This window comes from Thermobia domestica, chromosome 8 (assembly GCF_964235325.1).
Source record: "Thermobia domestica chromosome 8, izTheDome1.hap1.1, whole genome shotgun sequence".
In the NCBI taxonomy this organism is placed as follows: Eukaryota; Metazoa; Arthropoda; class Insecta; order Zygentoma; family Lepismatidae; genus Thermobia; species Thermobia domestica.
This window is the reverse complement of record NC_137461.1, coordinates 39,819,308-39,836,433: the sequence shown is the minus strand read 5'-3', so window position 1 is coordinate 39,836,433 and position 17,126 is coordinate 39,819,308. Positions and strand designations below refer to the sequence as shown.

The 17,126-nt window shown below is 36.8% G+C and overlaps 1 long non-coding RNA gene across 1 annotated transcript in view; it reads right to left on the bottom strand.

Moving 5' to 3' along the window:
- The window catches only part of LOC145691694 (uncharacterized), a 30,312-nt gene extending 18,464 nt beyond the window's left edge, over nt 1-11,848 (bottom strand). Inside the window, exon 1 of the long non-coding RNA XR_014132498.1 lies at nt 11,760-11,848. This is a non-coding gene — a long non-coding RNA (uncharacterized LOC145691694). The remainder of the gene's footprint in view (nt 1-11,759) is intronic.
- Between the last annotated feature and the right edge of the window lie 5,278 nt (nt 11,849-17,126).

Sequence of the window (17,126 nt, the reverse complement as noted above, 5' to 3'; positions counted from 1 at the left end):
GAACATTCTGTGAGCCTCTTTTCTTTAACTCTTTGTTCAAGGACCGACAAAATATGATAGCCTTCACACTAGGATCCTCTGAGCCGCTGGCGTGAGCTGCAGCTACTAGTTTTACACTGTGTTAAATATAGGCCTTCAACATAGCATTTCGGTGCAAGAGAGCAGCGGCTCTGAGCTGCTATGAAGATCACCTCGCCAGTAGTTGGCTGAAGCAGTAGTTGGGTAAGAAAATAACACACTGTAATATGAAGATCCTTCGCATGTCAGCGTGAACTCAGTTGCAATGAAGAAAAGTGTTGATGTTGATTTTCTTTTCATTTTGGTGTTACTCTGATGAAATGCACACTTTATACTATTATAAAGTTTGTCAAACGAATATGCAGACATCCTGAAGTAACTGAAAAATGTTCTTCCATCTTCTCTCAGTTTAGAAAACAGACTCTAAAATAAACATTCTTCCAATTTTGATCGATTTATAGGATAAATCCAATTGTTGTATATCTTATTTTCCTATTTTTCAATTTATCGCCAAGGCTAAAGCTGCAGCTTCTTCTGGCTCTTGGATAGCTGCCATTTTGGTATTACGATCTTTTGAGCGGCTCAGAAACATTCAATGCCTTCACACAAGAGATTCACGTGAGCGGCTCAGGCTCACAAAATCCTAGTGTGAAGGGAGCCTAAGAACTTTTTTCTTCCTAAATGATTCTTTTGACATTTCTATCCTTGATTTTATTTCTCGTTCGTGCCTCATGCCCTTACTAATAATATTACCGAGCTACCGAGAACTAGTCACCTAGTACCTTCTATCACTTCTATATTAAATACCCAACGCTTCGTACCCATCACCATTGCATTTGTATTTCTAACGTTTATTTCCCTTTCGTATTTTTCGCAGCTTTTCCTCAAATTCTTTAACATCTTATTAATTGTATTTTGAGATTCCGCTACAAGTATACAACTTAATCATTCCACCTTCTACAAGAACATAATCTTCATTATACAGTTTTCCCTTTCTCTTGTAGATAGATATTAAATAACATTGGCGTGAGACAACATGTCTCTCGAGCTCCCCTTCTAAATGCACTCTCCTCGGTCATTTCTTCCCCTATTATAACATCTTATTGGTTCATATATAAGTTTCTTATGAGTTTGTATCCTTCCATTACACAGGGCTGCGAATGAAAACCATTTGAAAGTTGTTTTCGTTTTGATAATTGAATTTAATAGTTCTTGACTCGCCCATTCCGAAAATGGTGTCCGTTTTTTCATCACCCTAGGTTTTTCAGCAAATTGAGTCTGAAAATCCAACTCAATACCATAAAATGTGTATGTATATGTTATATATAGGAACAGAAATACGAAGGAACTATACAGGTCTCTGTTCTGAAATGTAAATATGAATGACTATAAATACATTCACCTACAAAAATTATTTCACTCTCGTATATGCAACCCTACATTTGACGAATATGTAAGACAAACAAATACTTCTCAGTTGTTTTTCAAACGCTTTTTTCTGTAAGCTTTGGTGAGTTTCTTATGCTTTTCTTCCTCCATTTGTCTGTTTATGCTCCAACAATAGTCCGCCATCATACTAACACTCCACCTACCCTGGTATCTATACTCCATATCTCTCATATCCTAGTAAAATCTCTCGTCTTACTTCTCACTTACTTGATCAAGATTTTATGTAATGTAATCCAGATGTCAATGCAAGACATGTATCTTAATACTCATGTCACACCCAAGTTCTTGAAATTTCAAGATAGTATCTACAATGTTCTTATAATCTGGACTTTTGTAGTTACCGAGAAAATTCTGCTACACTTTTGAATACTACCCAGGCATCTCTTTCTGCTGGATTCATTGCTGCTTTAAAATCTCTGTTTTCTATAAGTTTTCGTATATCGGAGCCAATAAGTATCCCTTCTTTCCCTTTTCCATAGGACAAGGATGGAAATGTATTATGATGGATACTTATTTTCACTGTGTAACAGGACACATTTTAAACTTGTTTTGTTAGAATGAACAGTCTCCAGCTAGTGGAAAGTAGAGAAAAACTTAACTTATTAAGCAAATCCAACACATCATAAGAGTGCACAAGACTTCCTTGTACAAAGTAGGGTGAAAATTGTCGTTCTTTGTCTGCACCGAGCAAATGTCGTTCCAGATGCCAGAAGATTCCTTTGTGAAGCCTAGAAGTAAGAACTTCTGCTGACTCCTCCGACAGATTTAAGTCCGGAAAGAAATCATCAAGATAATTTTGTGAAAATATAGGCTGAGATGAAGCACTAGGCGGTTGAAAGTTGCCATATTTTATGTCACTTGTCAGGCTTCTGAACTAGGATCACCACTTCACTGTAGCAGTGATGAAGGTTTTGGGATAGGAATGTCCGAACTATGACCCACAGGCCCTATAGCTGATTAAATATTTGGGTAAATTACCTTCTTTTTATTTCTAGCATTGAGGTCAACAGTTTATCAATAGCAGAAGTAACAATCACTAGTATGATTCTTCGGTCCCTACAAAACACAGGAATTCAAAACGGCATAGACACCTGTTTTTATTTATTCCAATTTCTCAAAGATTCAACAAAAGAAAAGCGCACTTTATGTGGAGCCTATGATTTTCATTGACCACCAGTTTTATATGAAAAAAGCGTAATATGCTTTTAAACAAATTCCGAAGAGCATTTCCGTTGTCCAGTGGAGTATTTAGAGGGGCTTCCAGGCTTAATCCCCCCCGAAATTTAGCAAAGCCCCTCCCGAAACAAAATCGTAAATACGCCACTGCCGTTGTCTCTTAGGAACAAATTCACTGCAAATATAACAAACACATTCGGGCTATATTTACAACTACGTGCCATTTCTTCTTTGTCTACAGCACAGGATCACAGAAGAAGCAAATCCAACTAAAATCCTAATGTTACGCAAGTTGATTTGTTCATATATAAACTGAGAAAATCAATCTATGACTTATAAAAGAATTTATACCAGAGATTGTCTGGGATATTGTTATGCAATTTGTACAATTTAATTTGTAGACAAAAATAAATGTCAATTATATGGATTACATTTGTAACTAATTTGGTTTCCTCATACCTACGTCAGCTGCATAATTGCTTACAGGCGCACTGCTATTCTCGGGTTAAATTCCAAAGTTGGGCGTCCGTTTCCAGCGAAATTTTTAAAATTTACAGGAAATATATGGATAATTTGATCGTTTGTGTGCTTGATAATACAGGGTGGCGCGTATTGTATCTACCAGTTGCAGTTGGCAACCCTGATCAAATGCGCGTACGAATGCTGCGCATGCTTACGGCACTGAATAGCAGGGCCTCTGGCAATTAGTTTACCATGGAGCGGTGGTCTGTGCAGACGCGAATTGCGGCGGTGGAAGCCTTTATCCGAACCGGTTCTGTCAGTGAGGCTCAGCGGGCACTGCGACGAAACAGTGATGATCGCCATGTTGCTATACCCGAGAGACACAGTATTCTGAGATGGGTGAGACAGTGGCGGGCCACAGGTAGTGTTGTGAACCGGAAATCACCAGGTCGTGGACGAAGTGTTCGAACAAATGTAAACTTGGAACGAGTGCGCGTAGCGATGGAACGCAGTCCCAAACGTTCAGCACGGCAACATGCACGAACATTACATTTGACACGACGTTCATTGGGTCGTTTGCTGGGTGATTTGAAGTTCCATCCGTATAAACTGCAGGTGGTACAAGAGTTGAGAGCCATTGATAAGGAAAACAGACTCAATAACTGCCAGAACATTCTTGAGTTGATTAACCGAGATCCACTGTTCCTCCAACAACTTTTGATGTCCGATGAAGCAATCTTCCACCTGACTGGGTATGTTAATAAGCAAAACTTCCGGTATTGGTCTCAGGAGAATCCTCGTTCATTACATGAAAAGCCTCAAGGTAGCCCAAAAGTTGTGGTATGGTGTGCAGTTGGAATGTGTGGCATTATTGGTCCCTATTTTTTTGAGGATGACGCCGGACATGCAACAACTGTAAATTCCGACCGCTACTGCCATATGTTACAGACGTTTCTCATTCCGGAATTGCAGGAAAGGGGTGTGATCAATAACGTTTATTTCCAGCAAGACGGTGCTACGGCACACACGGCACGCCAAAGTATGTCTATACTCAGAGAAACATTTCCAAACCGCGTGATATCCCGATTTGGCGATGTCTCATGGCCATCCCGTTCCCCAGATTTAACAGCTCCTGATTACTTCCTCTGGGGATATGTTAAGGAAAGGGTCTTTGCCAATCGCGTGAAGACAATTGACGAACTGAAGACTGCCATTCGTCATGTGATAAGTTCCATTCCACAGGATACGTTAATGCGTGTGATGAATGCCTTCCCACGTCGCCTGCAGCAGTGCATCCAGGAAAAAGGCGGACATTTACAGGACGTTATTTTTAAAGTTTAGTGAGCTCCTTCGACAAGTGTTGTACAGTGTACAAATTGCCAGTCCATATACTTATATTCCATAACAGTTTTGCATTAAAACTTGCATAACACACCTTTGTATTTTCATTTGAAGTTGGTAGATACAATACGCGCCACCCTGTATATAAGAGTCTCGAAAAATCTGTTTATTTGTTATATATAAGCGGTTATAAACATGGGACTATATGGCGAGCGGAGGGAACTACTTGGCGCAAGGTAACCGAACAGTTGCATTGTGGGAAAGAAACTAGCATTTATGTTACCAACATGGCGAATGTACAAGGGCAATGAACTAGCAGTTTTAACATTTGTGAAGGAATACATTGATAACGAGCAAAATCTTTTATAAGTTTGTGAAGAGCACGGATTAATGAACCTAATAACAAATTGCAGAAAGTGTGGAAACGAGATAACAGTGAAAAAACTTGACGAAAGCGGACGCCCAATTTCGGAATATATGCCCTATTCTCTATTGAACGCTTGATGAACTACATAGCAAACAGATACTATTAGGTTCGAGCGTAATTAGTGAATTGCTACTAATTCTAGGGTGATAGGAAAAAACTAATGCCAGATTCTGAATGAGTGACCTCAAAAACATGTAATCCATGCGAAATTTGCAAAACAGCAATACCCATGCGGACCAGTGCGGACTCAATCAGTTTAGAACAAAACGTTACCACTACACCAACTAGGTGTTCTATTCAGATATAGTGGCAAGGCGAGAGGAGAAATATTTTCTCGTATTATATCGAACATACGTGGCCTGATTTTTTAGCTCTGAATTTCATAGTTACCAGAACTCTTCAGTATCACAAGAGGTCCAAAAAACGTGTGACATAACAACATTCAAACCATATTGTAAGGATCCCCACCATTTAGCGTGTGTTATTCCTTTAAGCACATGTCACAACCCTAGATCACGTACTGTTGTTTGCAGCCATCAATTTAAGCAGACAACACATGGAGTAAAGAGAAAAACACAAAGCCTGCACGACGGAACCCGATGAGGAACGGCTCACACAGAAATTACATATAAAAGAAGTCCAATAGAGAAGCAAATTGTCAGTAGAGCACTGATCAAATAACCTACAACACTTGCTCCCGAGGTCGCATTGAACAAGGAAGATCTCACCTCACCTAATTTCTTGTAGCTGCATTGGGCGGACGAGATTTCCAGCTACAATATACTCCTAAAAGCTTCATAGGGCAAAAGGCAGTGTCCTCGTAAGACCAACTCCTTTAATTGAGGAGATTTCTTTTACAATACTTTGGAGGTCGCATTGGGCAAAGGGGGTCTGTACAAACGTAATCTCTACGTTCGTCAAAACCGATGCCATTTTACATGCGCTGAGGTCTAATATTAAAAACACTTATTTATATTGCAAAAACTGTGTAATTAATTATTTTCAACACAAACTAAATACCGGTACAACTTTCTTACAAGGCTGTCTATAATCTTTATTATAAATTAACTAGAAATGTTACAGTTTCGGAAGTATATCACTTCCTTCTTCAGACTACTATTCCAACTGAAATCATAAATAAAAAAATAAAAAATAGTTAATTTATAATAATGATTATAGATAGCCTTATAAGAAAGTGTGTGTAGTTTGTGTTTAAGATGGACACAGGGCCTTTTTATCTTAATTATTTTATTAAAAATCATTTCATAATAAAATTGGTGAAGGCAAGGTCCCAGACTATTATTATTCCTATCAAATAAACGTTACAATATTTATTATTGAAGTATATTATGGAATAACTTGATTATCTTTAAATATCAATAAATGCTATTTATTAGGTTAATATTATTTCTTTAGCAATGTATAGACTACGAATGATTTAAAAACACTGAAACAGTGTTTGAAATCTAAAATTTAGTTATCCATGAGACTGGAAAAAATTTCACCTACTAAACGACGAGAGAATTGTCGCGCTGCTCGTTCCCTATCAAATTTCAAAATGTTCTTTTCGTCTCATGTTCGAGGCAAAACAAGAAATTTCTCGTCTAATGAGTAATACTACTTTTGAGTACCGTGGTTGTACAAGACATGGACGTATATTTTACGATAGATTCTCCTAGACCGTAATACGTTCGACGCTCTCCATTAGAAACGATACTACAGGTGTGTGCACGCAAGCCACTAGACTAGAGATGTGTTCTATTTAGATACATTGCTAAGTCTGGGCCCTTGAGAAAAGGAATATCCGGGGGAAAACACTTTTAATATATAGACTAATAACGAGATTTTCTTGGTAAAGTAAAACAAGAAACAGAAATGGAGAAAGACTATAAGCATTGGGTACTCTTTATAAAGTTTAGGGGTAACTTTTTTTGTGGGTATTAGGCAAGCACAGTTCAGTCGTTAGCAATACCTTTTTGTTTTAGTTCCAGTTTGTTTTCACCTCATTAGAAATTGTTATATACTTTCTAGTGGAGTTTTCTCAAACTTTTGATAATTAGCCAGGAATACAGATTACTCCCCACTAAGCAGATTAGTTTCTTATTGTTTAGTGTATTTTATAAAGCAATTGTTTTCAGAAGTTTCTTTTTGACAGTTATTACCATTATAACTATTACGTCTTTAATCAATAGGTTTTTTTAATGTTTTTTGTGAAAGGTAAAATACCCCTTTAGAGGTACAACTTTCCTCAAATTAAGAACCGTAAAATATCCTTAAACTTGTTGATATGAAGTTAACGTATAGCCATACTGAGTGTCTACAACGAACGAAACTTCTATGGGAGTTTGGCTTGTACAAAGGAAATAATTTAGAATAATTAATTTCAATAATTCTGTACTAAAACTATAAACTAAAGCGAACAATTTTTTAAAAAATCATAATGTTTTGTCTGCACCAGGGTCACAATGAAGGGAAGTCCACACGGTTAGGACTTTCGACTTTGAAGTACTTCTCTTCGCTAATTCCAACAAAACATTTCAGGCTCCATGTCTCCTCAGCTCCTAACAATCTACTAAATCAATTGTAAAAGTTTCTAACAAAACTCAGTTAATTAGTCTATCTGGACGCCGGAAAGTATTGATTATAGCGTTACAGGGTGTATATATAGGATATGTCAAAACCACACTTACAACGTTTGGGAGGTGATTCCTAACACCAAGATAAGACAAATATATATATATATATATATATATATATATATATATATATATATAGACCAACCTGGGTGCACAAATGCTTCTTTTCGGAGTTATATGTTGCCGAAAACATGAAAAAATGAATTTTAAAGGTCCATAGCTCCCAAACTATGAGACTTGCCGTAGTCGTGTCAAAACTTCACTTAGAAACTAATATGTGCCCTATGCAAGTAACCATATTTGAGAATCCTGCAACAATTTTTATAGAGGTAGTTGGGGGGCACTTCAAATTATATCCCGGTAGCCAAACTCCCCCATTCAAAATTGTTGCGTAAGTACCTTAGGATTCTGAAACATGAATTTTTAAATAGGGCACATATTAGTTCCTAAGTAAACGTTGTCCGTGTTGTTTTCAAACACCCTATATATATATATATATATATATATATATATATATATATATATATATATATATATATATATATATATATATATATATATACGGGTGAAACAACACTGACAACGTTTACTTAGTAACTAATGTGTGCCCTATTTAAAAATTCATATATATACGGAGTGACTAGTAATTCCTTGGAAGGGGATATTCTACAAGTATTTTAGAACATCTTCACCTATATGAACTGGGAGTCGAAAATTAAAAGTTTCTGAGTAATCTGCACACGTATGATTTCTTTGAAATCTGACAGCTAACAAGAGGTGCGCGAGAAAGATTTACTGTGACCCACTTCTACATACAAAAACTCGATTTAGGGGCCGTTCAAAAATGTTGTGGCTCCTGATCCAGAAACTAATTACTGGCCTATTGTAGAAATCTTTTGATGCATTTTTTGGGTCATTAATAAAATTCTTGGTCAAGATCGCAATCTTTGGTCCAGTTTTTGGATTATTTCTAAAATTCTTGTTAATACCTATTACCGTTATAAACCGTGGTCAACGTTAAAACCGGAAATGGTTGGTTTCTACTAACTCCACTAAGGAAGTGAATATCAAACTTTTGACTGTTTGTGAAATGAGAAATGCAATCTTTCAGTTTAACATCCCATGATTGTCTTATTAAAATAAGGAGACGGATGGTTAGAGCAAGTGAGTGATGATGGAAGAATTGGTGGAATGAGAAAGTGGGAGGAAACGAGAGTACCCAGAAGAAACCCATAGACACGGTGTTGTCCACCACAAACTTACTTGGTCGAGGATCGAACCATGAATCTCACATACACACCTAAGTAAGCACTCTACCACTAAGCTGCCATGCTGTTGGTATGTGCAGGATACAGAAAATCATGCTTTTGTAGTACTTTGATAAACATTATCTGGTTATATTTCGGACATTAAACAATTTATTAAAAAATTGCATCATAACAGGAACTTTTTAGGATTACAGCTTTCCTGCCGTGGCAGAAGCAGCGCCAAGAAAGCCTCCTGTAGCCGGAATGTGTGGAGTTTCTTTCTGCTGTGGCAGGAGTAGTGCCAGAAAAGCCGCCTGTAGCCGGAATGTGTGGAATTTCTTTCTACTGTGGCAGGAGTAGTGCCAGAAAAGCCGTCTGTAGCCGGAATGTGTGGAGTTTCTGCTGTGGCAGGAGTAGTGCCACAAAAGCCACCTGTAGCCATAATCTATGGAATTTCCTTTTAAATGCGTTCAATTTTTCTATCCGTGTATACATGAGAGCTTAGGCTCAAAAATGTTAGTTTGTTCAAATCGATGTTAATATATATCGATTGTCTATTTGTGCCTTATATTTAGCTAATATTTTAGTTAAACAGACATTAAAATTCAAGAGTTTTTGACAACTAAAGCTGCATATCTCATTAGTCATACTATTTACTTTCTTCATGCTAGTTTCAGAATGAAAAGTTTAATGACATTGTAATACAGGACCACTTTCATCTAAATATGCAGCATAATTCTTGTACAGTATCAAGTTTTATGTTTACAAGTTTATTGGTTCCCTCATTTTCCCAAATTAAGATGTGACGTTTTACAATCATGCACATAATTGTATCTTTTTATTAAGATCCTTCGGGTTAACTACCGTAGATTGAGGCCCCGAGATACAAAATTCAGGGAGGAATGCACAGAATCAGGCGAAATGTCAACATGAGAGTAAGATAGAAAACAATGATCATCAGTGTAGGTTAAGTACGAAAGTTAAAATTTCCACTATATGAGTTCGCTGAATGATACGATTTCAATTAAACAAGCAGTAGAGTATAACATGACAATGTTTCAAATCCACTATGTTATTTACTAAAGAAGGATGTGTATCCTGCTGTAATGGAGGGAAATTGATAAATTTAGAGGGGAAACTAGTAAGAGGTGATTTGCATCTGAGGTAAATGTAGTGAAATGGGGAAAAATATTGGGTGATATCCCATATATTATGAGAGCATAAATATTGAAAGTACACGGAAAAAGTTTTGTATTTCATTCATTTTGTATTAAGGTTAAAGGAGAAAAATATTGGGGTGTTACACATTAAATCAGAGATGCAAATAACCGCTGGGCCACTCGCCCGGAGCGAGTGCTTCATCGGTGCGGGCGAGCTTTAAAACAGTAAAAACTGTAAAAGTCACAATTGGGATGTGGAATGTGAGCTAGTAGCATTTTTCTTGGGCTAGTAAAATTTTGTTACTTATTTGCATCCCTGCATTAAATGCATAATAATATAGAAGTAGGAAGTGAAAAGTGTGCACTGTACCACATAATACCCAATAAGAAAGACATGTTGAAAGAAAGTGCTATGTAAATATAGTGTGCAAACTGATAATGCAAGTGTCGCAAAGCTTTGCGACACAATCTATTTGCTTTATGCCGTATGAAGTGTTTCTCCAGAATCCTCATTTATGCGTATACCCACCGTCCATGACGCTCCTGCTCCCTACGGATGCACCCCCTCGCTGCTGCTCGTGCCCGGACTCGGTTAGATAGCATTCGTGCTTTTAGTGGCCACCTAGCACAAGTTGGTTTATGCTTAATGCACTGTAGTTCTTATACCATACATCCACACACACTGCATTTATACTCAACCCTTGTGAAGTCAATCTGCTCCTCTTAATATTTAAGAAACACTTTCTAAGGCAGTAAAAGTTGCCTACATCTGATGCTGAAAGAAGTTTATTTTTTGCGAATGTAAGTATTCACCTATTGAGTTGGTAGTACACAGGGAAGAAGTATTTTTGTATGCGTTTTATTACTTTTGATGTCCTAGCAAAATTTCTTTGATAGGAAATTGCACCAACAAACACCACTAAAAAAGTTTATATAGCTACGTAATACCTAGTAATTCTGGGTAGTGCGTAGTTTGCAACACTTAACAGTTCGAGGCAGTAATGTTACGTGAATGTATACGAATGTATCAAAGAGCAATGGAAGGATGAAAATAGTAAATGTTTATGATTAACAGTGAATAGGGCTGCCCTGTCGCGACCAAACGCTGTAACTTTGGCAGAGCAGTTTTGAGAAAAAGAGCCGTAAAGTCGCCACAGACCGGCTAATTTCCTACTTACATCGAAATTCTCTTTGGTATATTTTCAAAAGTATTTGACTCAGCGCAATGCTGGGCCTGGTGCACATAAATATCGGTGGCGGGTAATTCAAAAAAGCTTATAGCGACAAAACAATGTAACTCAAGTTACAGCGTTTTGTCGCGACACGGCAGAGGGAAGGCCTGTAACGAAACACGGGTAGTTGTAGGTTAGGTATAATAAAGTAAGTACAGAGAAGTAGTAATACAATGTTGAAAACAGGTTCATATGGGTCTTATCTTGGGCTGCCATCTACGGCAGCTTAGCCGATCCTTCCTTTGGTCTATATATCCCAACTTATAACCATGCTCTAGCGTTAAGAACTATTAACTTTTTAGAAGTATGAAGCCTTGGCGATAGCTGTAATTTAACATATTTGGAAGTTATTCTCTCACTAAGTTATTTGCACAAGATCCCTCTGCTGATTAGTGCAAAAGACAGTTACTTTTCGGGAGTTGTATAATTCATTTTCTGTTTGCACTATATTTTCTGAGCTGAAATTTTTATCTAAAAAGAATTTAATGAAATGTATTTATTTTTGCATAATTAGTAATAAAGAAAGAGTAAAAATCCAAAACTAACCTGTAACTACCACCTTTTAATACCTCTGGGAAGTGTATAATATATTATAGTAAAAATTGCCTTACCTTAGCGAACATTTTGTATAGAAAATCTCGTGTTGTATATTTTGCACGTTGAGTCCGAGTTCTTTTTTGATGGCATTAATTTCAGCTCGTCCTATATTTATACTTTATAGAAATCCTTGAAGGAAATATGTTACGTTATTAGTTTTAGCAGTTTTCACCTGAATTGTTGCTTAACCATTTGCAACAATCATCACTTGTTTTTTCTTTTTTCTGTTCTTGATTGTTTTGTTTTGAAGTTCTTCCTTGTGTAAAGATGAATTCTTCTTAGTTTTTGCTATTAACCTTGCTTTTGAGAAGGAAATGAAACTTGTTACGAGGAATAGTGCTTGACCACTCATATGTGGAACCTGCAGATGACTTATCATTATTATTATTACTATTATTATCAACTTCATCAACGCAACAGAAGAGATTGTTTTGTTAATGGCAAATTTCAATTAAGTATTGCACATGTTTTGTTTTTTCCGTAATGAATTCTAAGAGGAAAAATAAAACAAAAAAGACAGTATAATATAATTAGGTCCTTCAATTTCCGTTAAGATGCAAAAAAAAAAAAAAAAAAAAAAAAAACATTACAAAAACTGTTTCCGTTCTTACTCTGTAATAAATTTTTGATGTTTTATTCTTTCCTGTTCAATCTTAGAAAATGAGGTGGTAGTAATAAAAATACGTGCTAATGGAGAAAAACAGATAAATTTCTCTTCTGATAAATCAAATCATAAATCATGCTTCTGCCAACAAAAATAAATGTTATTATTGGAGCGAAGCTCGTCTTTACTCGACTTGGGCGCAGGCCCATAGCCAGCCCAAAAATGAAGGGGGGCCCGACTGAAGTTAGGGGGGCCCGAACCAACCATATTATAGTTCATCACTATATTATAGTTCATTTGCAAGTCTACCGTGAAAATTTTAGGGGGCCAGCGGGCGTTCGGTTGTCCGGAAGAGGTTTGAGCCGTTCTTAACAAAAGGACCCCGCACAATCTTTGTGGAAATTGGACTTCGTATAAATTGCTTGAAACCATGATATGTTGTAGATGTTGGGATCCTGAGAAATAGTCTAAATGGCCACAACCACCAATCACTAATTACTAGGCCACTAAAGGGCCACTTATTTGAGAACAGCCGGAGATAACAATATTCCGGATTTCGGTGAAAATGACTGAAACCGTGATATCTTTATGGATATTGTGATTCTGAGGAAAAATCTCAATGGGCACAACCACCAATTACTAACCGTTTGGCCACTACAAGGCCATTAAAAAAAACAGCCGAAGATGACAATAATCTAGTTTTCAGAGAAAATTAGTCACCGGAAAATGGGATGCCCATAGACTTAACATTAAAAAAGTGTTTGGCGGGCGAATTCTCATTGTGAACAATGGACAATAGAATTTTCAGCTTTAGAAATATCGTGAAACTTTTTTTCTTTTTGATCTACGAGCACAATTTTTCAAATCGAAGCTCCTCTTTAATCGACTTCATTTGACCATATACTCCTCCTAAATGACTGAATCATTCTTAACCAAATTTGACATAGTGATTCGGAAGCGCGCTGAGTGTCATTAGGGGTCGCACGTCCCAATTGGACACACCATTGAGGAATAATCACTGAAAAACAGGAATAATCAATAAGATTTATCCCCTCGCTTCAAACTTGCTTTTCGTATGCAAAGGAACGATCTTAAGAGGTGCTAAATATTGTACACAAACAAATCTTCAACCATATCTAGGCATGGAAGAAGCAAGAAGAAGTTTTCTTGATTTTCAGCTCTTGTTGGGATTTTTTCGAAGGATGAATATGTATGATGATATGCATGCACGTTTCTTGCAGTTTTTTAATAATTCCTTTATTCTATGCAACCCTCACTACATATTGAATGTACGAGGTTACATAACAGCCAAGGATAAATAAGATTTAGGCACGTAAGAAGCAGTTTTGTTGATTTTCAACTTTTGGGGGATTTACGGGGGGTAAATATGTATGAGGAAATGTATGCACATTTCTCGCAGTTTCTAGTAACTCCTTTATTGTTTGCAACCCTCACTACATATTGGATGTGCGGGGTTACATAACAGCAAATTATAATTACCCTGGATTTGGTCTTTCTCCTTTTCATCCAGGTACTGAATTGAGACATGGCAATGAGAGGTAGTTGCTCTTTTTTAAAGTCCAGATTCTGAGTTAAGAACCGGTAATGATTGGTTTGTATAGCAAGTAGAAGTAATAATTATATATTGATTGGCTGGATTGGAGATTAACGTCTGTGTTTCTGTACCTAGGCTAACCTGTAGCTAGTGGACTATATTTTAATGTGAGATCTGAACAACTTGGGCTGGGAATTGAACCCTGATCTCCAACACCAAAGAAGTACACTTAATTAGTTTGTCCATAATACAAATTTTAGAGCTGTCTCTTTTAAAAAAAATCATGAAAGCACTGAAGCGTTTTGAAAATTATATGCCTTTGCAATAGGAGAACTCGAAGATTCTGCCTTTTCTTATCTCATAGCCAACACTATCACTAAGGACATTGCCACAATATATTATTATTATTATTATTATTATTATTATTATTATTATTATTATTATTATTATTATTATTATTTGTTTGTTTGTTTGTTGGTTGGTTAGATGATTGCAGCTTTATGATCATTGTCAGCAACAAGGCTACTTGCGACAGGGTCTATTGTTTAAAGTGTGATACAAATTTCTACTCTTGGACCGTGGTGGCTCAGTAATAGAGCGTTCACCTTTAACGCGTGGGATTCTTAGTTCGATTCTAGTCCGCGCCAAGTAAACTTTCAGGCCAACTATTACATTGTACGTGGATTTTCTCAGAGTTCTTCAGTTTCCTCAAACTTTCTTCACTCCATCTTTGTCATCCATCATATCGTCTCATTGTCTTCCTTAATGCACTCTGTTCTTCGCGTGGGACGTTAAACTCAAAAAAATAATAATAATCAACTTTTTATGACGTACTTCTGAGGCAAGTAACTGTTTGGGAATCGAGCTTGGTGCTACTTTCTTAGGCAGCAAGCGGTTAAACAAATACGCACAAAACTTTAATAATAATAATAATAATAATAATAATAATAATAATAATAATAATAATAATAATAATAATAATAATAATAATAATAATACCGATAGTTTTATCAGGAGGCTCATAAGGGCTGAGGTGGCACAGTAGTAGAGCGGACACCCCTGGTGTGTAGGGGCCCTGTCTCGATCCCAGCTCAAGCCAAATTGGTATTGTGATGCATAAACAACGTGTACGGTACAAACCAAACTTCTTCACAGGGTGTACACATGACACTGTTACTTGTTACATGAACAATCGATTTGTGTATGGAATTTTCAATGTTGTTACATTAACGTTTGTTGTTTACATTAAATTACTGAGCCGGTGACTAGTTACTCTCCTACCCCCCCCCTATAGAAGCAAAACCAATTGGAATTTCATCAGAGCATTTGATTGCGTTTAAATCGTCAACAATTAGTGTTTAATCGCCCCACCATGTGACATAATAAGCATAATTTTGTAGAGGGACTTGCAACTTAACCACTTAGCCACTTAGTGTTCCCCTGTGCGAAGCAGTAAGCGTACGCGCCTTTGGCGCGGGAGACCCAGGTTCGATTCCTGGCAGGAACTCATGTGGTTCGGATTCCACGTTAAATTGTAGTTCCACGTCTCATTCAGCCTCGTCGCTGTAAGGAACACTAAATCTAAAATCAAATCAAATCAAATCTTAGCCTCTTATGGAAGCAAAATTGATCGAAATTGGATCGGATCGCTTGATCGTGGTATGGTTGTGTTTTAATCGTCAAGAATTAGCGTTTGATCGCCCCGCGTAGTGACGTAATACGCATAATTTTCAAGAGGGGCCAACAAGTCAACATTGTTTGGAATTGGGCCAGATCGTTCCATAGTCTTTTGATCGCTACGTGGAGTGATGTAATACGCTTAATTTTGTAGGGGACTAACAACTTAACCTCTTTGCCCCTTATAGAAACAAAATTAATTCCAATTGGACCGGATCGTTTGATCATGGTATGATCGCAGGTGGTGCTAGAAAATCATTGATTGATCGCAACTCGTAGTGACGTAATAGGCATGACAAACGAGTCTTAATAGATTTACCATCTCGTGGTGGCCAACACTACATATAACATATATTGCGTCAAAATCGAAATTTTTTTGTGCAAATTATGTTACAGCACATATTTAAAGCAAAAAGGAGTGAGATACGTTTGCACCCTTATTCTCAATTTATTTTAAAATTCAAGTAGAAGTAATAATTATGAAGCCTTAAAAATATGCACCAACGTGCATTAAAATCTTACATTTCTATAAAGTAAAGCTATCACGTAACATATTTCTTTATTTAGGGGAGGGCTAATTAGCCATACATAAATGGGACTAAATTCCCATTCGTTCTTGTTTCATTTTAATTGCTGAGTGTTGGCGACAAAACCCAATTAAACGACAACCAAATGATCTGGCAAATTCCGATTAATGTTGTTTCTATGGGGTTAATAAATTAACTTCTAAGCCAACCTATAAAATTATGCATATTACGTCACTACGCGTAGCAATCAAAGTGCAATTTTGTTGCTATTGAGAGCTAACAAGTTAACTTGTTATTCTTATAGAAAATTATTCGTATTACGTCACTACATTCTTTGATCAAAGACTGATTGTTAACACGACCAAACGATGATCGAAAGATGTGTTCCATTTCCCAATAATTTTGCTTCCATTGGATTAACTGTTAACAACATCTGGACAGTAAGATATATATGTGGTCATCGGCCCCGACCACATATGGGCTAACACCTTAAACAGCCTATCATTAAGTGTATCCTACTGTCCAGGTGTTATTTCCAGGATGATGATGCGCTAATTTATATTACTGGAGCTTCTCACGCATAGCTTCATTAATATCGCAAATCACGAAGAACTGTGTAATTTTCCTTGGCACGTTTAGTCCGGAAACCTCAGCGTTATTGAACACCTGTGGCCAGTTCTGAACTTCAAACTTTGGAACAGATATGTTTAATGTTTAATAATCCGCCCTAAAAAAAATCGGAAATTAATTTTTTGTGTGTTCAGCATCAAATAATATAACATGCTACCAAGATATTGAATATTTGTGAAGTATTCAAAAAGGTTTACATTAAGAGCTTTCGAACGATATCAGGATTATTGTTGAGCAAAGCGCAGAGGCTTGTGACCTGCCAATGGCTGTAATTGACGCAGCACTAGAATGGCTTGAAAACTCCTTATGCATTTTCTTTCCATACGTGTATGTAAGTAAACAAACTTTGTAATATATGTTTATTCCTTTACCACTGTTTGTAATATAA